The sequence below is a fragment of the Moschus berezovskii genome, chromosome 6 (assembly GCF_049115385.1).
Source record: "Moschus berezovskii isolate FMDL1 chromosome 6, NW_MosBer_1.0, whole genome shotgun sequence".
Taxonomy (NCBI): domain Eukaryota; kingdom Metazoa; phylum Chordata; class Mammalia; order Artiodactyla; family Moschidae; genus Moschus; species Moschus berezovskii.
Window position 1 is genome coordinate 118,187,427 of NC_142465.1, and position 23,280 is coordinate 118,210,706.

General features: G+C 46.7%; 1 protein-coding gene across 1 annotated transcript in view; it reads right to left on the reverse strand.

The window, feature by feature from the left end:
- Nucleotides 1-23,280, reverse strand: part of EFCAB6 (EF-hand calcium binding domain 6) — a 225,018-nt gene that overhangs the window by 95,945 nt on the left and 105,793 nt on the right. The gene's annotated exons all lie outside the window — the stretch shown is intronic.

Below are 23,280 nucleotides of genomic sequence, written 5' to 3' on the forward strand. Positions count from 1 at the left end.
TGGTTGGTTGAACAAGAGAACAGAGTCGCAGGCGGGTGCCTGGTCAATGGCTTTGGTCAGCCTGGCACACAGGCGGCAGGCACTGCTGCAAACCTTGTCACTAGCCGTGCTGTCCAGGTGTCCAAATTCACATTCGCTGTGACAGCAGCAGCTTTCAAGTTTCAAAAGTCAAGTTTATCCATATTCACATACATGCTAGGAAACACAAACAGAGTAAAGTAAAGCAAGGCGATTTGAGGAGGAAAAACTAGAATTTTGACAGGAGTTTCATCACGGTCCAGTTTAAACTGTAAGTTACTATGCCTTTTGTGGGGGATCCATTTGCTGAAAGTTATCCAGGATCTCTTCACTCCACCACACATAACCTACTGTTGACCTACAGTCTTTGTTTTGTGTGGCAGGTGGGGGCCGGGGGGAGGGTGGCAACTAAGAAAACATACTTCCCTGTATTGCAGACGGAAGCAGAATCCCCTAGATGACTCTGCCCGGGAGGAGCTGATGGTCTGGGCTCTTCCAGGAGCAGGTGATGTTGGCAGTCCTTTGCCAAGAGCCAGTTAGTCAGCAACCTGGACACAGCTACCTGCCTGGAGGTGAATGCCCCTGAAGGGCCACCAGAAGTGGGACAGAAGACAGCACCCCTGAGTCTCGCAAAGTGTTCACAATTTAAATGAGAAAACATGGCTTTCCTTCCAGGAAAGGACACTGAATCATAATTCAAAATGTGACTGTGCATCTAAGGACCAAAGATACCCAGGATGACTGGGCTCTCCCAGGACAGACGCAGGAAGGCTGTATGGAGATGGGTTAGAATAAAGGCTCTGCCTGAGTGTTGTGGGGTAGGGAACAAACAGACCAGCCATTAACGTGGTGCTGACCAGGGGTTGTGGTGGCACAGGAAGCCAGAGTAGGTAGACAGCAGAGGAATAGTGGGGTCAGTGCTACACGGACTGCATCCTGTGGAGGAAGCTGAATGCGGGGGAGGGAGCAGGAGGATGGGATGAGATAGAACCCATCACCACCATCATCACCTCCACCATTATCACCACCATCACCATTATCACCTCCATCACCATTATCACCTCCATCACCACCACCATCATTATCACCACTACCATCATCATGATTTAGCAGTGCTATCAGTAACCTCAGATATGCAGATGACACCACCCTTATGGCAGAAATGGAAGAGGAACTAAAGAGCCTCCTGATAAAGGTAAAAGAGAGTGAAATAGCTGACTTAAAACTCAACATTCAGAAAACTAAGATCATGGCATCTGGTCCCATCACTTCATGGCAAACAGATGGGGAAACAGTGGAAACCGTGACAGACTTTATTTTCTTGGGCTCCAAAAATCACTGCAGATGCTGACTGCAGCCATGAAATTAAGACGCTTGCTCCTTGGAAGAAAAGCTATGACTAACCTAGATAGCATATTAAAAAGCAGAGACATTACTTTGCCAACAAAGGTCCATATAGTCAAAGCTATGGTTTTTCCAGTGGTCACGTATGGATGTGAGAGTTGGACCATAAAGAAGGTGAGTGCCAAAGAACTGATGCTTTTGAACTGTGGTGCTGGAGAAGACTCTTGAGAGTCCCTTGGACTGCAAGGAGATCCAACCAGTCCATCCTAAAGGAAATCAGTCCTGAATATTCATTGGAAGGACTGATGCTGAAGCTCCAATACTTTGGCGACCTGATGGGAAGAGCCAACTCATTGGAAAAGACCCTGATGCTGGGAAAGATTGAAGGCAGGAGGAGAAGGGGACGACAGAGGATGAGACGGTTGGAGGGCATCACTGACTCAACGGACATGAGTATGAGCAAGCTCTGGGAGATGGTGAAGGACAAGGAAGCCTGGTGTGCTGCAGTCTATGGGGTCACAAATGGTAAGGCACGACCGAGCAACTGACCAACAATGCCTGTTACATGCCAGGCATCGTCCTGAGGTCTCTATGGGTATTAACATCTCATTTAAGCAATGAGAAAAGCACTTACTAACTCCATTTTAAAGATGCAGAAACTGAGGCTATGAGAGCTGCCCCCAGACACATGATTCCGTTCTGTTCTGTTCCATCGCTCAGTCGTGTCCGACTCTATGCGACCCCGTGGACTGTAGCCCACCAGGCTTCTCCATCCATGGGATTCTCCAGGCAAGAATACTGGAGTGGGTTACCATTTCCTTCTCCAGGGGATCTTCCCGACCCAGGGATCGAACCCGGGTCTCCCGCATTGGAGGCAGAAGCTTTAACCTCTGAGCCACCAGGGATTAGGTAGGGTCAAACCTGGGATCCAAACTCAGTTCTTCTTCTTAACTGCTGTGATAAAATCCACTGTTGGAACAAGGTCACTGGCCTCCAGACAAAGAGAACAGGTGGAAATAGATAGGAAATGACAGTAGGAAGTGGGGGAAGAGCTTTGCTGTGGGGCGTTGGCACCCTCACACGGATCCAAACAGACCAATAGGCAAAGGCTAATCTGGGTCTCCGCAGAACACCTTGCGATGCCCTCGGGACACCAGAGAGGGGGAAGCCGCCACTGAGTGGGTACGAGGCCACCTGCCATTCCCCAGGTCCCAGGAGGCCATCAGGAGACAGATTCTCCTCGGTTCCCAGGGTCTGACAGGTGGCGCCTTCTGCCCCGGCCCTCGCAGGCTAGAGCTGTGAAATAAAATATAAACCCACTTAGCAGTTCCAAGGTACTCACAGCAGTAGGGCAGCCACCAGCTCCTGCTTTGTGCTGCCCTTTCTGGCATGTGGGCCAGGACCCGGGAGCTGGCATCTCTGGCCATCTATGTGAGTAACGAGCTGAATGTGATTGCAGCTCGCTGTGCTTGCACCTGCCCAGTTGGTCAGACCCTGGCCGCGGCTGGGCTTGTGTGTGCGTTGAAGTAAGCAGGCTGTGGGTCGGGCGTGGTGCAGGACTGGGAGCAGAGAGGAAGGAAGGGGGGATGTGGGTGTTACGGTGTTGCCTGGGGGCGCGACGGAGGCGGGGCGCAGCGCTGGATGCCCAGACTACCCCGAGGGCCCGCCTCAGGACTGGGCAGAGTGCGTGGCTGGGGACTCCGGTGGCTCTGCACCATCTGCACAGACACTCGCCTGCCCCGCTCTGCGCAGGAGTCTGTCCCAGCTCGGGATCGAGCAGGCGTCTAGACAGCCCACCTGTAGCTCTTGCACGGGCACCCAGGCAGCAGCTGCGGGGGCTCTGATGGAGAGGTCAGTGGCTTTCTTTGAAAAAAATAACTATATTTTCAAAACAATTACATATGAATTATTCATTGCAAATTCCTCCTGCTCAGTCCTTTCATAAAAACACATGTAATGGATGGTAAGAAAATGTCTGTAGGCAAATGTTTCCACAGCCTGGAGGGGTGAGAAGCCCGGGAGGCTGGGCGTGCCTTAGGCAGCCTGTCCTGAGGTTGCAGGCGTGCCATCCCCTATGGGCACAGAGCACTACCAAACAAGCAATGCCCAGGAGCGCAGTCCCCAGAGAGGTGCTAAGGTCTTCACCAACTTGAGTGTCTCTCAAGCCTCCCCTTGTACCACTTATTCCTGGGATGAATAGGGTCACCAATCAACTAGATTTATTGCAACCCATGGAGGCGATTTATAATACAATGTAGGGCTAAAGTGCAACATGTATAAAACTGAATGTCAAGTGTTTAACCATTGAAGTCTTGTCCTTTGGTCTTTTCTAGGAGGCGTTTTCCTTCAGAAAGTTCCTCAAAGAACAAACTGTGATGGGGCACGTTCTGATTCTCTGAATCATCACTTCCGCCATTCCTGGGACATCACTTTGATTGTGGACTGGTTATTGCAAAAGAGCACACACCACCATTCTGAGGAATCCTTGCCGGGCTCCCCCGGTGAAGACAGGGGTGTCCAGGTAGGTGCCCAGTAACTGGACGGTGACTGAGTGATTCAGCCTTTCCAAGTCCCGCTACTGCAAAGTGTCCTGTGCTTTGGGGAAACCTACACTAGTCTCTGTGTGAGGAATACTTGTTGGCTGTGACTGGGGCATCGCTTTTGTGGTGGCTGAATCTAGGGGATAGAACAGACAACCTTAATTTCTCACAGTCTATTTAGTAATACTGAAGCATGCCACCCGAAATGTGGGAATCTCTCAACCATGGAGATTCCTATGCTGCCCCGTCCTTCAAGCCAGAGCTCTCATTTTTTTACATCTACGCCCCACAAGACAAGGTTAAAATGTCTGCTTTAAGTACTCAAATGCATTTTTAATGGAAAAACAATAGCCTTTTATATTTAACTGAATAGTAAAATCAGCCGTTTCCCGTGTTTTTTCTTCCTTCATGATCATCTGAGTCTCCATCTACAGTATCGAATTCCTTCAGTCCTGAGAACTTCCTTCAGCACTTCTTAGAGTGAAGACCTGTTTGCATTGAATGATCTTCATTTGCTTTTTCATCTGAAAACATCTTGATCTCACCTTCGTTCTTAAAGGGGACTTGCACTGGGTGTGAATTCTGGGGTAAGGGTTTCTGTCTGTTCAGTTTCCGCTCTCCTTCCGGCAGGGTACAGTTTCTGTCCCGCTGTTCTCTGGCTACCATCATCTCTGTAAGAGGTGCCGGTGATTCAAATCATCATTCCGCTTTTAGCATGCCATCTTTCACAGGCTGCTTTGAGGTTTACCTCTTTGATTTTGGTTTTCAGTTTATCTATTATTTTTCTTTGTATTTATCCTACTGGGGGTTTTCTGTGTTTCTTGAATTTACACATGTAAACTTTTCAACAAAAATTAGGAAGTTTCAGCCATTATTTCTCCACATATGTCTTCTTCCTTCTGTGGCTCCGATGACACCCATGTGAGACCTGGTGTGGTTTCACACACCCCTCAGCCACTGTTCTTTTTCTTTTTGAATCTTTTCCTTTCTCTTCTTCAGTTTGTGTAACTCCTGCTGATATGCCTTCAAGTTCCCTGACTCTTCCTCTTGTTATCTCTATTCTGTGGTTAAGCCCATCTGGTAAATTTTTCTTGGTGAATTTTTATTTCAGATATTTTATTCTTTAGTTCTAGAATGTCCATTTGGCTTTTTTCATAAATTCTACTTCTCTGCTGAGATTTCCTATGTTTTCATTCATTATGAGTATACTTTCCTTTGCATGACTGAGCATAGTTTTAATGGTCAAAATTTTCAAGTGCTAAGTCTGACATCTGGATCATCTCAGAGTCTTTGCTCTTGAGAAAGGTCACACTTCCCTATTTCTCCATATGTTGAATAAGACTGGGTGGGCTTCCTGGACATTATGAATGTGATGGTGTGTGGAGATTCTGGATTCTGTCACATTTTGTTTACCTGTTTGAGTGCCCAGTAGACTTGGTTGGACTCTGTCTGCTGGGCAGCAGTTTAAATCTCAGTTTGGCTCTTTTATCCTGAGCCAGGCTCCCAGCAGTCTGCCCTGCTTTTGTATCATCAGGGTCAGCCAGAGATTCGGGAAGAATTTATACACAGAGCTTAAAGCATCCACATTCGGGCTCTGTCCTCTATAGAAATCTCCCTTTATTTCCCAGTGGCATCAGTCACTCAGACCTCCCTCTGCTCTCTGGTTCTTCAGGCTGGAAAGGCTGCTGGTTTTCTATCAGTGTTTTATCTACCTTATGTGGCACCAACTTCAGCCTTCACGCAGGTGAGAAGCAGAAAACATGGGTACATTTCCCCATGCTATTTCCATTTCCAAGAGTTGACTCCTCTCCAGAATCTGGTGGCTTGGTTTCATTCTCCAGGACCTTCGGGGTACTTTATTGGCTATTTATTCATTAATTTACTGACTTGTTTAACACTGTCCGGTGTTCATAGTTGATGACTCTAGGAAAGGTGGTCTAGTAGCAGCTGAGTCACTCATATGAGAAGCAGAACTCCCTGATGCACATCCTTAGATCACAGCTAGGACCAGCATAGAAAATGTTTTCCCAGCTGCCCTCCCACCCACCCACCTGCAGTGATAATGCTCATTTTTGAGCATCCATAGTCTCTCTGCTTGCTTCTATTGTAAACAGTCCCTCATATGGGACCTAACATACGGCAGGCACTCGACAAATAAATGACTGTTGGATGGAGAAATTACCAGCACTTCTTTTCCACATGTGTACCCCAAGAGCATACAGTAGGTGCTCAGTAAATGCTGAATGACAAGAAGAGGCAGGGATGTCAGTGTAAGGGAAGCCTGAATGCTCTCCCAACTCCCACCACGTGCTAAGTCGCTTCATTTGTGTCCAATTCTTTGTGACCCCAGTGGATTGTAGCCCGTCAGACTCCTCTGTCTATGGAATTCTCCAGGCAAGCATACTGGAGAGGGTTGTCACGCCCTTCTCCAGGGGATCTTCCTGACCCAGGGACTGAACCCATGTCTCTTGCATCTCCCGCATTGGCAGGTGGGTTCTTTAAGGACTAGTGCCACTTGGGAAGCCCGACTCCTACTGCAGGTCTGGGTGAATCTTGTGCCTGATGTGACAGAGTCCCCGTGAGGCAGATATGAGTGGCAGGTGGTCATCGAGCCTTGGCCAGGCGGTAGCTAGACTCCCCAGAATACTGCTAGGCAGGACAAGAAGACACTGTCCCAGGAGGCGGACACAAGGAAGCAGGAGCAAAGGGAGGCAGGCTTCGAACTGCGAGGTTGCACTTGTCCTTGAGACCTGAACTACAGAAGCTTCAGACCTGCAAAGGTGCACAGCTCCGGGGCCGGGTCAGCCATGATCTTTATTGTTCCTCCCTTAACCCTGCACTTAGTCATGCTCTCTTTGCAAACTGTCAGTCTGGGGGACAAGGGAAAGACTCGTGTTTACACTCCGGCTTACACAGAAGCCAGAGACTTAAAGACCAAGATGCGAAGCGAAGGTAGAAGTCGGGTGCACAGACCTGGAGACTGCTTGTTCAGCCATTCCTCCCCACCTGCAGATTCTCCCACCTGTCACTTCTCAAAGAGCCAGTGAGGGTTCTGGGTTTTATTTTTAATGGATAATATTACTTCTACTTCTTGACATAAACATTCATAGTCAAAATGAAACAGGCAAAAAAAAAAAAGGCTTCTCTAGAATTTCAGACTTACTCTATCTCCCCACCCTCCATTCCCTATCCCAGGGATTCCTGCTCTTCCAGCCCCTCCCGACCCTTAGCTGCCTCAGTCATCAGTGAGTAGAAATAATCAGAGAATTCAGTCATCGAGACGACTTGATCACACGCGAATCTGCTGTCAGGGACCAGAGCACCAAGGCTGGAAAAGAGCACGGAACTTTCAGAACAGACGTGTACTCGGATAGAAAGCTGAAACTCTTGGCAGATGTTTCCGTGAATATTCAGGCACACAATCTGACTGTCCATGCGGCCCCAGCAAGCAGAGTGTTCACAGCTGATGCAAACCGACATGAGAGGCAATCACGGTGCTATCACCTGTATAGGCCATGCAGCAATCAGTTTGAGATGCCGTTGCCTGTTTTGAGTGCAGTTCAAGTGACGGGATTTCCTTTTAGTTTCTTAAGTGACAGGATTATTGTGAAGAATGAAGGATGCTCCCAGGGTGTGGAGCATCTCCGTGTCCTTGTGTGAGGACACTGATGGCAGGGACTGCTCTGGAGACAGGGACTCAGAAGTGGGATTTGAAGCTGGGAAGCATCTCAAGCACACAGTCCCAGCATTAACGGCCCAATGACAAGACCCAGGGCTGACTTAAGAGCACCAAACATGACTCCAGGAGGCAATAGACACCTCACAAGTGTCACTGAGAAAGAGAACCTGGCTGAAGAGCTACTGGTACAGCCATGTTACTAAGTGACTGCCACACACTATCCTCTTTTAAGCAGAGCAACAGCTCTTCCCCAGAAATATGACCGAGTCCATCTTACAAAGGAGGAGATCAAAGTTTAGGAAGGCTAATCAAAAACAACCATTTGCCAGAAAGAGCTGGCTGAGTGGTGGAGCAAAGGCTTGAACGCGTATCGGCCTGACCCCAAGAGACATCACCGTCTCCTGACTCCACGGCGGGGGGGAGCCTGGAGTGTGTCAGCTGCGGCCTTTACAGGTTCACTTACAGATGAGGAGCCCGGAGCTCAGAGATGGCACCTGTCCCCGGGGACGGGCTTGAGCACAGAGAACCCAAGTAACTCCAGTGGGGCTACTGCCCAGGGATGCTCGGTAACCAGTGACAACAGCCCAGCACCGTGGCTGAGTCTGGACTTACAGTTGAGGCTCGGGCTCCACGGACGACGGGAAGCGTACCATTCCCCACTCCAACGAGCTGCCCGGCAGTCTGCGGAGGACATGGTTGAGACCGGGTCTAGATGCTCCCTGAGGCTTCGTGGCCCATATTGGGGCAGGTTGACAGCAGGGACAGAGGCTCTGTGAGCCAGCTACCGCATAACAATCATCCCAAATGGGGTGGCCAATGACAAAACAAACATTTGTCCTTGAACCAGTGGGTCCGCGGGTCAAGCGCAGTTTGGCTCATGTAAGATGGCCTTGGCGGGAGGTTCCTGGTTCAGCCCTCAGGGCGGCTGTAGGCGCGTTTCACATGCACTCACTCTGGGGCCCGCGGATGGGACAACAGCTGCCCCAGGGAAGCTCTTCTAACAGCCGATCGCTGGAGCCCAAGGCCACGCTGGAGCCACAGCTGCTGCTCAGGCTATCTCCGCCACACTCCATGTCCAGCGCCATGGGGTAAGTATCCCCTGAGGTATCGGAGAGCAGAGAGGGAAAGCCAGGAAGAGGGGGTGAAGGACAGCCAGCGCGTGAGCTCTGAGGTCCTTTCCAGCTCCCTGAGTCTATGGGATCCTGTATGTTTGGTGGCGATGCTGTGACCTCTAGGAAGATACCACTATCACAATCCAACCATTCTCCCAAATCTAGACACGCTTAGCCCTCAGGTGAGAGCTCTCTGGTCCACCTGATCCAGTTCCACCTGATCCCTGGGTGATGGTGCTAAAAATGCTTCCAAAAACAATCTATCCCCCCATCTTCTGGACCTTTAAGACACACTGAGGGAAAAGGTCAGTCTTCATTCCAATCCCAAAGAAAGGCAATGCCAAAGAATGCTCAAACTACCGCACAATTGCACTCATCTCACACGCTAGTAAAGTCATGCTCAAAATTCTCCAAGCCAGGCTTCAGCAATATGTGAACTGTGAACTCCCAGATGTTCAAGCAGGTTTCAGAAAAGGCAGAGGCACCAGAGATCAAATTGCCAACATCCGCTGGATCATGGAGAAAGCAAGAGAGTACCAGAAAAACATCTATTTCTGCTTCACTGACTATGCCAAAGCCTTTGACTGTGTGGATCACAATAAACTGTGGAAAATTCTGAAAGAGATGGGAATCCCAGACCACCTGACCTGCCTCTTGAGAAACCTGTAGGCAGGTCAGGAAGCAACAGTCAGAACTGTACATGGAACAACAGACTGGTTCCAAATAGGAAAAGGAGTACGTCAAGGCTGTATATTGTCACCTTGCTTATTTAACTTATATGCAGAGTACATCATGAGGAACGCTGGGCTGGAAGAAGCACAAGCTGGAATCAAGATTGCTGGGAGAAATATCAATAACCTCAGATATGCAGATGACACTACCCTTATGGCAGAAAGTGAAGAGGAACTCAAAAGCCTCTTGATGAAAGTGAACGAGGAGAGAGAAAAGGTTGGCTTGAAGTTCAACATTCAGAAAACAAAGATCATGGTATCTGGTCCCATCACTTCATGGGAAATAGATGGGGAAAGAGTGGAGACAGTGTCAGACTTTATTTTTTTGGGTTCCAAAATCACTGCAGATGCTGATTGCAGCCATGAAATTAAAAGACGCTTACTCCTTGGAAGGAAAGTTATGACCAACCTTGATAGTATATTAAAAAGCAGAGACATTACTTTGCCAACCAAGGTCCGTCTAGTCAAGGCTATGGTTTTTCCCGTGGTCATGTATGGATGTGAGAGTTGGACTGTGAAGAAAGCTGATCGCGGAAGAATTGATGCTTTTGAACTGTGGTGTTGGAGAAGATTCTTGAGAGTCCCTTGTACTGCAAGGAGATCCAACCAGTCCATTCTAAAGGAGATCAATCCTGGGTGTTCATTGGAAGGACTGATGCTAAAGCTGAAACTGCAATACTTTGGCCACCTCACGCGACGAGTTGACTCACTGGAAAAGAGTCTGATGCTGGGAAAGGTTGGGGGCGGGAGGAGAAGGGGACGACAGAGATGGCTGGATGGCATCACCGACTCTGTGGACATGAGTTTGAATGAACTCCGGGAGTTGGTGATGGCCAGGGAGGCCTGGCGTGCTGTGGTTCATGAGGTTGTGGAGAGTCGGACACGACTGAGCGACTGAACCGAACTGAACTGAACTGTACTGAGGGTTTGATAACCGCAGTCACCAAGCTGTAAAACAGTGGGGCTTTTTCTTTCCTTTCCTGATGCAGGCGTGATGATGACAATGAAAACAGTGGCAATATGATTTGGTTTAGTGGAGTTTTTTAAACTATATTATCCCCCTAGAACAACAAGACTAAAATTGTGTTTTAAAAGGCTCAGAGTGACAAAAACGCTGAGCCTAAACATAATCTTCAGAATTTGTGAAAGGAGAATAAAAGCCAAGGTGACCTGACAGCTTTCAGTATCAAGGAGATTCCCGGGGTGACTCGCAAATGGACCAGACATGTCTAACCTTGGAGGCAAGCCCCAAGAACCTAGAGTGCTTTTTTGCACACATGTAAAATCTTAGCACATTCCATGGGCAAATGAATCCAGTACTTTAGTAACAAGCTGTGAAGACTGCAGTTGAAAGTGGCCAAGCCATTCCTCCTTCAGAGGCGACTGTTCTTAAGTCCTGGAATCGCGTCTGTTGTTCAAAGGGCAGGTAAAGACAAACCATGGGGCCCAAAGCCGAGCACAAGGTCAAGGTGGCGTGAGAAGCTGCCACGGGGTGGCCACACCCTCTTCTGTGCCTGATTTTATTTCTCCCTTCTAATTTCAAAAGCAGATACATTTTTAACATATAAACTTAATGCAAGTCCAATTATGATCTTAATAATGCATTTGGGAGGTAACTCTATATGGATAGAGTTTATATAGAAAGATTTAAATCTGGCCTGAGAGTAGCCAAGAAAATACAAGAAAGAAAAAAAAATAAGGAAAGATCTGTTTTACTAAAATAAAAAAATTACACTGATAAAGAAAAAGATGTATAGAACTGTGCAACAAAAGGGGAATTTTCAGAGGTATGCCCTTGTATACTGAGAATTTCATAAACGACAAAGGGAAAATATAGAAGAGCCTCATTTTACAGAGTACAAAAAAATTAACTCCATATGGATTAGGCATTCATATTTAAAAAATAAAGCAGTAAAACATTCTCACAAGAAAGTCTAGATTATCTGTCAAGTATGAGAGGGAGACCCGGAGGGACCAGGGAAGAATGGAAACTTATTAAGCAAGACTAGAATTTATCTTTAAAAAAAGAAAAGAGGAAAAAAGAATGGAAGTTAGATATATTGGGTTGTACAAAAATCTCAAAACACTTTAATGGCAAAAGATATAATAAAAAAAAGAGAGACAAATGATAGATTTTATAAATATATTTGTAGTGTGGAAGACAAAGAGCTAATACATTATTAATTAATTCAAGAGCTACTGGGGGGACACCTACATGCGAGACACTATTCAAGCCATCAGGAGCTCAAAGGTGAACAAAAGATCAAAACCCTGCCCTTGGGCGCCAGGCTCTACTGAAAGGGTTAACCTACTGTATTGAGTTGGCGGTGTCCCCAGAAAGATATGCTTACATCTTAACCCAGTTTCCTGCACATGTGGCCTTTAATGAAAACAAGGTCTTTGCAGATGTAATCAAGTTCCCATGAGGGCATACTGGACTGGGCTTCCCAGATGGCTCAGCAGTAAAGAATCCCTCTGCCGATGCAGGAGACGCAGGTTTGCTCCTTGGGCCAGGAAGATACCCTGGAGGAGGAAATGGAAACCCACTCCAGTATCCTTGCTCAGAAAATTCCACGGATAGAGGAGCCTGGCGGGCTACAGCCCATGGGGTCACAAAGGGTCAGACATGACTGAGTGGCTGAGCAGGCACGCATGCACACACTGGATTGGCGTGAGCCCAAGTCCGAGACTGAAGTCCTTATAAAAAGAAGGGACTCGGGCCACAGAGCGGGGACAACACAGGTGAAGACTCAGACACAAGGAAGAGGCCAGAGGCCAGATGAGGGCAGCTGAGCCGAGGACGGCCAGGGGCCGCCAAGCCAGCAGGGCTGGAAGCCAGAGTCGGCAGGGAAGGGTCCTGTTATAAATAAACCGTGGCAGGTGGCAGGACTCTGCGACACCCGGATTTCAGGTTTCCGGCCCCAGTACTGTGAGAGAAGAGATTTCTGTGGTTCAAGCCACCCAGTTTGTGGTTCAGTTCAGTTCAGTTCAGTCGCTCAGTCGTGTCCGACTCTCTGCGACCCCATGAATCACAGCACACCAGGCCTCCCTGTCCATCACCAACTCCCGGAGTTCACTCAAACTCATGTCCATCGAGTCGGTGATGCCATCCAGCCATCTCATTCTCTGTCGTCCCCTTCTCCTCCAGCCCCCAATCCCTCCCAGCATCAGAGTTCTTTTCCAGTGAGTCAACTCTTCGCATGAGGTGGACAAAGAATGGGAGTTTCAGCTTTAGCATCAGTCCTTCAATGAACACCCAGGATCGATCTCCTTTAGAATGGACTGGTTGGATCTCCTTGCAGTCCAAGGGACTCTCAAGAGTTGTAACAAATTCCTAGGAAACTACTACACACATATTGGCTCCTTTAATCCTTCTCCTACAACCCCTGGGGAAGGAAATGGCAAACCACTCCAGTATCCTTGCCGGGAAGATCCACGGACCAAGGAGCCTGCTGGGCTGTGGTCCCTGGGGTCGCAGAGTCCGGTGTGACTGAGCGACTGACACACAGACTATCCTGCAAGGCAGCTACTGACATGATCTCCACTGAGGGAAACAGGCACGGAGAGGTCTGCCCAGGGCCACACAGTTGTTAGGCACTAGAGCCGGGATTTGACTCCCGGCACCCACTCCAGGATTCCGGCCTGGAGAATTCCATGGACCCAAAGAGTCGGACATGACTGAGCTCTGACTCAAGCTTTTCACTTTGAGACTTTGAGTGTGGCTCAGAGTCGGCCTTTGAGATGAGATTGGGTATATACAGGGTGGTATGGCTGTAGGCAGCATTTTAAAATGCAGTTTTCCAATGCTCCAAAATTGACTGGGTTCATTCCAAAAATACTGAGTACTTATTTTATGCTGCACCCTGTTTCAGATGCTTGGGACAGGGCAGAGAACAAAAAGGACACAGATAACTGCCCGAGTAACAGGTCCACCTCAGGGAGGAGGGCAGGACTGCAGGGCGCTGGGGGAGAGAACCAGGCTGGAGCTGAGTATTACGGAAGAGCTGTGGCAGCCGGGGGCTGTGGTGGGGCGGGTATAGGCTGGGGTCAGATTAAGCAATCCTACCCCAGGGAATCTGTTCCACAGATATGAAAGCATCAGTACATAGAGATACATAAAGAATGATCGTTTAAAGAGGGGAAAAAGAGAGAAAAAGAAATGAATGTCCATCAAAAAGGGAAGGGTTGGTGTTCAGCTTGCAGTTCTTTGCTTCCACTGAGAACAACCAGAAAGCCAGACAAAAGACAGCAAAACATCAGTCTGGCATACAGACAGCTGCTCAAAGAGACACAAGTCGGAGTGAAGGGGGAACCTCAGAACTCAGAAGAGAAGGAGGTCACAGACCCATTCTGGGAGCAGAGCGGGTTCAGGACCAGGGCTGAAGGCCCAGGCAGGCGGTCACTGCCAGCAGAGAGCAGCAAGCAGAGCTCGTGGGACTGCAGAGGCCAGGATCAGAGGCTTCACTTTTCAGTGTCCTGGTGAGCAGCGAAAACAGAAAACGGACCCTGATACTGCCAGTTTTCCCCTCGAGGTACTTGCTCAATTCAGAAGCTATGGGGTGGGGATTGACAGAAGGCTAAGGAATCAAAGCAGAAAGCCTCAGAAAAGCTGAAGGAATTTTTTTTTGGGGGGGTCACCTTTTTGAGTCCTGAGGAAACTAAGGTTAGACAGTTCAGGACTGCTCAGGGATGAGGGCTTAAAGAATAGCCCATGCTCTGAGTTAAAAGAGCTTCCCCAGTGGCTCAGTAATAAAGAATCCACCCACTAAAGCAGGAGACACCGGAGAGGCAGGTTAAATCCCTGGGTCAGGAGGATCCCCTGGATAGGAAATGGCAACCGACTCCAGTATTCTTGCCTGGAGAATCCCATGGATGGAGGAGGTTGGCAGGTTACAGTCCTTGGGGTCACAAGGAGTCGGACACGACTGGAGTGACAGCACACAGGCTTCAGTTCCGTTCAGTCACACAGTCGTGTCCGACTCTTTACAGCCCCATGGACTGCAGCACGCCAGGCCTCTCTGTCCACCACCAACTCCTGGAGCTTGCTCAAACTCATGTCCATCGAGACAATGAAGTCATCCAATCATCTCATCCTCTGTCGTCCCCTTCTTCTGCCTTCAATCTTTCCCAGCATCAGGGTCTTTTCCAGTGAGTCAGTTCTTTGCATCAGGTGGTCAAAGTATTGGAGTTTCAGCTTCAGCATCAGTCTTTCCAATGAACACCCAAGACTGATCTCCTTTAGAATGGACTGGTTGGATCTCCTTGCAGTCTCTCAAGAGTCTTCTCCAACACCACAGTTCAAAAGCATCAATTCTTCGGCGCTCAGCTTTCTTTATGGTCCAACACTCATATCCATACATAACTACTGGAAAAACCATAGCCTTGACTAGATGGACCTTTGTTGGCAAAGTAAAGATGTCTCTGCTTTTTACTATGCCGTCTAGGTTGGTCACAGCTTTTCTTCCAAGGAGCAAGTGTCTTTTCATTTCATGGCTGCAGTCACCATCTGCAGTGATTTTGAGGCCCCCCAAAATAAAGTCTGTCACTGTTTCTATTGTTTCCCCATCTATTTGCCATGAAGTGATGGGACCAAATGCCATGATCTTTGTTTTCTGAATGTTGAGCTTTAAACCAACCTTTTCACTCTCCTCTTTCACTTTCCTCAAGAGGCTTTTGAGTTCCTCTTCATTTTCTGCCATAAGGGTGGTGTCATCTGCATATCTGAGGTTATTGATATTTCTCCCAGCAATCTTGATTTCAGTTTGTGCTTCTTCCAGCCCAGCGTTCCTCATGATGTACTCTGCATATAAGTTAAATAAGCAGGGTGACAATATACAGTCTTGATGTACTCCTTTTCCAATTTGGAACCAGTCTGTTGTACCATGTCTAGTTTTAACTGTTGCTTCCTGACCTGCACACAGATTTCTCAGGAGTCAGGTCAGGTGGTCTGGTATTCCCATCTCTTGAAGAATTTTGCACAGTTTGTTGTGATCCACACAGTCAAACACTTTGGCATAATCAATAAAGCAGAAGTAGATGTTTTTCTGGAACTCTTTTGCTTTTTCAATGATCCAGCGGATGTTGGCAATTTGATCTCTGGTTCCTCTGCCTTTTCTAAAAAAACTTTGAGGACTACACGCTAGAAGGGAGTTTTTTTGGTTAGTTGGTTGGTTTTGTTGTTGGAGTGTTCCACACACTGCAGGGCAACAAAGCCTGTGTACCAGAACCACTGAAGCCCGTATGCCCTGAAGCCCGTGCTCCACGAGAGAAGCCACCACAATGAGAAGCCCAAGCACTGCAGCTGGAGAGCAGGCCCTGCTCACAGCAGTTAGAGAAAGCCCACGAACAGCCATGAAGAGGCATTCTAGCTAAAAATAATAGCAATAAAGTAACTGAAAAAATTAGTCCAGGTGCAAGCATACAGAAATATAAGATGGAAAGAAATAGCAAGGGTAAACATGCAGACACATAGGATATCTTATTTACCATAAAAATAGCATCCCATGGGATTCAGCATTAAAGTAAAATTTAAATGCATGACAATAGTAACATAAACGATAGGAAGGGGTGAATGAAATTATTTTTATATCTAGCATTGCTAGAGAAGTGGTAAAAATAACAACATATTTAAGTACATACAATAAGACAAGGATTCATATCAAATCTCTCGGGCAGCCTCTAAAGACAGACAGAAGAACATACACGCCAGTAGGCTGATAGAGGGGAAAATGGAATGGTAGAAATAAATAATCTAAAAGAAGGTAAGAAAGAAAAGAAAAGAATACATGAAACAGCTGGGTCAAATAGAAAAAAAAATAGTAAGATGATATTCATAGATATAAAATGAACTCTGTGTGTTTATGTGCTTCAGTTCAGTTCAGTTCAGTCACTCAGTCGTGTCCGACTCTTCGTGACCCCATGAATCACAGCACGCCAGGCCTCCCTGTCCATCACCAACTCCCAGAGTTCACTCAAACTTATGTCCACAGAGTCGGTGATGCGATCCAGCCATCTCATTCTCGGTCGTCCCCTTCTCCTCCCGCCCCCAACCTTTCCCAGCATCAGAGTCTTTTCCAGTGAGTCAACTCGTCTCGTGAGGTGGCCAAAGTATTGCAGTTTCAGCTTTAGCATCAGTCCTTCCAATGAACACCCAGGATTGATCTCCTTTAGAATGGACTGGTTGGATCTCCTTGCGGTACAAGGGACTCTCAAGAGTCTTCTCCAGCACCACAGTTCAAAAGCATCAATTCTTCGGCGATCAGCTTTCTTCACAGTCCAACTCTCACATCCATACATGACCACGGGAAAAACCATAGCCTTGACTAGACGGACCTTGGTTGGCAAAGTAACGTCTCTGCTTTTTAATATACTATCAAGGTTGGTCATAACTTTCCTTCCAAGGAGTAAGCGTCTTTTAATTTCATGGCTGCAATCAGCATCTGCAGTGATTTTGGAACCCAAAAAAATAAAGTCTGACACTGTCTCCACTGTTTTTCCATCTATTTCCCATGAAGTGATGGGACCAGATGCCATGATCTTTGTTTATGTGCTTAGTCGTGTCCAACTCTCTGTGACCCCATGAACTGTACCCGCCAGGCTCCTCTGTCCTCGGGATTTCCCATGCAAGAATACTGGAGGGGGTTGCTAATTCCTTCTCCAACAAAATCAACTCTAACAGTAATTAAATGTAAAATGAAGTGACTGCTACAAGTACAAGACTAAGGCTGTCCCAGTCTGTTTTTTTAAAATATTAGCTATATGCTGTCCATGTGAGACAATTTAAATATAAGCACCCAGAAAATTTGAAGTAAAAGAGTAGGAAAAAATATGCTCTGCTAACATGAATCAAAAGAAAGCTGAAGCAACTATATTATTATCAGTCTAAAATAGACTTGAAGGCAAGTAGCATCACTCTGTATCAAGAGAGTCACGTCATAACGATAAGGAAGACAGTTCACAGGAAGCTTCAGCAATTCTGAGTCTATGTGTACTCAAGAATTTAGCTTCAAAGTGAACAAGGCAACAATCAACAGAACTAAAAAGGATCTCACTAGACAAATCCACAGTCAGTTGGGAGACGTCAACACATTTCTCTCAACAGCTAATGGGATGAGCAGGCAAAAAATTGATAAGGAGACAAAAGGTCTGAAAAACACAATTAATAAAATCAACTTAGTTGACCTACTTAGAAAACTAAAGGTCTGTGATGGAGTACATGTTGTTTTCAAGTGTTTCTGGGACATTTACCAAAATGGTCTCTATACTAGATCATAATCCAAGCCTCACCATATTTAGAAGGGTCAGTTGAAGTGATTTAGACTTTAAAATCATACCCTTTGATAGCTCAGTTGTTAGAGCAGAGGACTATAGGTTTGATGCGTGTAGAATTTAAAATCTATTCTCTGATCACAATGGAATCAATTTAAAAATCAATAATAAGAGATAAACTAGAAAATATCAACTGTGTGGAAATTAAACAGTAAACAATTGGAGAAAAGAGGAAATCACAACGGACATTGAAGAATACGTTGAACTGAATGACAGTGAAAACCCAGTATACAGAAACCTGTACCATGCGGCTAAGACTGCACCTGGAGGACAATCGATAGCCATCAGTTCACACACTAGAGAGATAAAGGCTGGAAAGCAACGATCTAACAGTATATCTCAAGGAATTAGAAAAAGAAAAGCAAATTAAATCCTTAGCAGGTAGAAGGAAGAAAATAATGGAGGTAACAGCAGAAACAAAGAAATATAAAACAAATTATACAAGAGAAAAAAAACAAGTCAAATAAAGTTGTTACTTCGAAAAGAGAAAACTGACAGACCTCAGCTTCTGCATTTGGGTAGGATGAAGCAATTCACAGCAAGCAAATAGTCCCAACAAAAACAATTAGAAAAAATCAAGTAAAAATAACAAAAAGGCATCAGAAAGCTGCAAAAGCCATGAGGTTTCAAGGGACCAAAATCCCAAGGTGGAAAGGACTCACCTTTCAGTGTCAAGGGCTTCCATGACAGCTCAGCTGGTAAAGAATCAGCCTGCAATGTGGGAGACCTGGGTTCGATCTCTGGGTTGGGAAGATCCCCTGGAGAAGGGAAAGGCTACCCACTCCAGTATTCTTGGGCTTCCCTTGCGGCTCAGCTGGTAAAGAATCTGCCTGCAATTCAGGAGACCTGGGTTCGATCTCTGGGTTGGGACAATCCCCTAGAGAAGGCAAAGGCTACCCACACCAGTATTCAGAGCCGGACAGGACTGAGCGACTTTCACTTTCACACTTTCAATGTCAAACTGAGGGCAGGCAATTGCATTCCCCCTGGGAACAGCTGACACCTCTGGGAGTGGACTTGGGACTGAGAAATAGGTTTGGGCCTGACGGAGAGCCACTCCAGCAGAGCGTTCACTAGTTACGTGGTGCTGGAGTGGCAAAGTTGGAGACGTGAGGGGGCAGGCTCACAGCATGTCTGGCTCCCCCTTCCAGACATGTGCTGATCTCTGAAACGGGCCAGGGCTGGAGTCTTACGACCTGAAGTGAAAACTTAAAAAAGGATGATGCAAGTCTCCAAACTTAAGAGATAAAGGCCCGACAGGGAGGAAGACCCTGAGAACACAGAGGCAAAAACAAAGCCCTAGAGGTGTGGGCCATTGACACAGGGTCTGCAGCTGCCCGGCCCTGGAGGAACTGGCCAATTTGGGCACGGCCAGATGCCAAGAGGCTCCAGGTTTGGCATCCATCAAGAGAGTTATTGCTGGAAGATAGAGAAATAAATATAGACTTTTGATGGGTGTATGGAGCTTAGAGCAACAAAACTGAAGATGTGAGGGACCTCGAACACACAACTGGTTCACCTCCTTGAAACATGTGTAAGATTAGGAAGCGGTAAGGAACAGCCAAGAGATGCTCAAGGGTGTTTGTGGGGCTCGGTTTAATCAGGGTCCCTGTCCCTAGATGGAGAAGACTGTGGGATTAGGAAATAATGGCAGAGAGTGGGGTGGGTACCCGTTCCCCAGATATGTGAGTGTGACCAGCACCCAAAGGGCTTAAGGTACTCTGCTGGGAGAAAGTGAGGAAGCTCACCCCCTGCTAAGCAAGGTGAGATATCCTTGCCTTCAGGAAGGTGCAGAAGTAAGGGGCCGAGGCTGCTAAGAATCTGGGACACTGGGCTGGGCTGTTACAGACTCTGGCTCCCCTAATCCACGTCTTGGGGGCTCTGTGTGTGTTGGCTGATGAGCTCTGCAGCCTGTGTCTATCACCAGGGCCTCTGCTGGGACTCCAGAAATGGGAGTGGGTGGCAAGCAACACCAGCTTGCTGAACAACGTTCAGTGTATTTACTGAGGATGAAGAATAACAATTTCCCATTAGGAACAGCAAATTACAGGGAACCAGAATTGTAAAGCTGCCCTCAAATTCCTGATGGATGGAATAGCTCAATTAGTCTAATTACTCAATTAGACTAATCTTGACTTATGTGTCCTTGGGTATTTAGTCATTTTATGTTCCTCATGGGTCACTAATCCCAAGCAATGAAACTTCTGCTTTATCCATGTTCCCCATGTGGCTTAGTCCTATTCCAAGTATGGAACAGGCACCCTCACAATGTTTACCAAGAGAAAGGATGGCAAAGACTGTTGTATTTGCCTAATGTGTATTCTCTCCTTCTCCCATAGGAACAGGACCTTGCTTTTTCTGGAGGTAGTAATGTATCCAGCAAAAAGTGTGTATGTGTATATATATATTTACACACATATGTAAGTAGAAGCTTATGATATATTACAACAAAATGTTAAGTTTGAGGAGCTTCCAAAAAAACCCTTTAAAAAAGAAAGACTTCTCTGGCTCAAGCCTTTGCCCTTCCCTTTTTCCTTTCTTTATGCCTGAAACATGTGTGTGATAGCTGGTGTTCCAGCAGCTATCTTGTATATATGAGGATAAGACTGAAAGAGTAAGAAGCTAGAAGCAACCTGGGTTTCTGAAGACAATGTAGAGCTGCTGCACTGACCCTATACCAACAACCTCTGGACTCCTTTCTTATAGGAGAAAAATAGCCACTTTTAAAATTTAAGCTACTGTTTTGGGGGTTTGCTGCTAATTCAGCAAATGAAGGATAGGGAAAGGGGGAAAATGTATCCGGAGAAGGAATATAAAGATTCTAGATCATCCTAAAACTAAAAACTGGTTTTCTGCAACATTGCAAGTTATTGACTCATTATTTAAATAAATTGGCACGTTTAAAAACACGTGGAAGTCACAGGATTTGTGGTGCAGAGGCAAGAGCAATGAAGCAGAAGAGGGAGATTTCCTGAGAGAAAGAATATGTGTTATAAGGTTGCTGTGAACAATGATTTAATGGATGATGCAATATACACAGACCAGGGCTAGTACAATTTCAGAAAGAACAGTCCTTTTCCCTCCCACAGTGGAAATTGCATACTTTAGCCATGAAAAACACATTGAGTTCATGAAAACCCCAGTAGCTCTGCCTCTATCAGGGCTCTCAACTCAGTGTGGGGTCCCTGGTTATCTCACACTAACCAGAAACTCTGTATCTCCTACACTCAAGAGAGAAAAGGGGGAAAGGTCAATTACCAGTTAACAAATAAGAGTTTGCATAACAGACAAAAGCTGCCTGACCAGGAAGGTGAGAACAGTAACAGAGTTTAGCAAAGACCATGCAGGGACGCAGGGACCTGTCAGCTTCCACCTGGCTCTGGATTCTATTCTCATGGGTCTCTCCTAGGAGGACCTGTGTAGCCCATCACATCCTGCCTCCACCATAGGGAAGGTGATGGCTGCTAAGAATAAATGGCACTTCTAATTTAGAGTGCAAGGTGTTCAGTTCAATTCAGTCACTTGGTCATGTCCGACTCTTCGCGACCCCATGAACCGCAGCATGCCAGGCCTCCCTGTCCATCACCAACTCCCGGAGCTTGCTCAAACTCATGTCCATCCAGTCGGTGATGCCATCCAGCCATCTCATTCTCTGTCGTCCCCTTCTCCTCCCGCTTTCAATCTTTCCCAACATCAGGGTCCTTTCCAGTGAGCCAGTTCTTTGCATCAGGTGGCCAAAGTATTGGAGCTTCAGCATCAGTCCTTCCAATGAATATTCAGGACTGATTGCCTTTAGGATGGACTGGTTGCCTTTAGGATGGACTGGTTGGATCTCCTTGCAGTCCAAGGGACTCTCAAGAGTCTTCTCCAACACCACAGTTCAAAAGCATCAATTCTTCAGCACTCAACTTTCTTTATGTTCCAACTCTCACATCCGTACATGACTACTGGAAAAACCATAGCTTTGACTAGATGGAACCTTTGGCGGCAAAGTAATGTCTCTGCTTTTTAATATGTTGTCTAGGTTGGTCACAGCTTTTCTTCCAAGGAGCAAGCATCTTTTAATTTCATGGCTGCAGTCACCATCTGCAGTGATTTTTACAAGTGATGGTTTGCAAGGTATTCAAGCCAACAGCGAAGTGCTGCTTGTATTCAAAGGATGAACATGTACATGGACACAGAACTGGGCAAGTGGGTATATAGGACTTAGAGCTTCACTCCCAATGCCCCGGGGTTGAAACTCTGCAGCCATTGCACTACTAACTGGTGAGACAGATATCTGAGGGAAGAGAGGGCAAGAACACTGCCTCCCCACAACCAAACTGGTAGGAAGAAGTGAAAGGGCATTCTTATTAAAAGTAATGTCCCTCTCACAAAACTCTGAGGCCAGATCCAACCTCAAAGCTGCCATCGGTTGTACCCAGCTAGCTTATATGGGCTTCCCTGGTGGTTCAGAAGGTAAAGAATCTGTCTGCAATGTGGAAAACCCAGGTTCAATCCCTGAGTCAAGAAGATCCCCTGAAGAAGGGAATAGCTACCCACTCCTGTATTCTTGCCTGGAAAATCCCATGGACAGAGGAGCCTGGAGGGCCCCAGTCCATGGGGCCGGGAAGAGTCAGGACACGACTGAGTGACTAAGCACGCGCGCGCACACACAAACACACACACACACTGCCTGTGTGACACCCACTAAACCAGTATCACACCCAGCAAGGGTCTGAGGTTGATACAGACTGGCATGGATTCAAATTCAAGTGTCTGAATGGCTTGCCAGCTGAACCACGCTGGGCCATGATCTTAAGCCCTAAGCTTTGGTCTCCACATCTGTGAAGTGGGTATAATGTGATCCATATCTCATGGGGCTCCTGTGACAGTTACAAATAATGCTTGGAAAGCAACACCCCCAGTGCCTGCACACTGGCAGAGTCACTAAGCACTCAGTCACTGGAGCAATACCATCACTATTCTAGCAATGGTTAGCATTATCATCATGGTTATTATCATTGCTATTATTTCCATTACAGAATTAGTCGTCATTAACACTTAAAGCTCTCTACAAGAGTTGGTTTCAAGGGTTTCCTTGCCACTGAGGTTGGGTATTCCCAAACCTTTAACATCTGGATGCCTTGCGTTATGTCCAATCTAAATTCTGGTTTCTTTCTACAGTATAAGCCCATGATTTTCCCAACTCTGACTTTACCAGTGGTAGAATCGCTCTTATCAGTAAATAATTTAACAATGAAAATTTGCATTTACATAATGCTTTGAGGTTACCAGCCTATAGAGTTGAAATCTGGGTCCCCAGCAGATGGTTGAAAGTCACCCCACGATTATTGAACTTCAAGTTAAACGGCTGGTCACGACAGGAGGTTTTCAAAGGTTAAACCCAATAAGTCACTAGGAGAGAAGCCAGTAGAATACTTCCCTAATTGTGTTCGCAGTGAACTGGTTGTCAAGTCTCCTGAAACAACAGACTTCTTTCCCTGCATCTCCATCCTCTCGTGTTTTCTGTTTTCTTCGGCACCCCC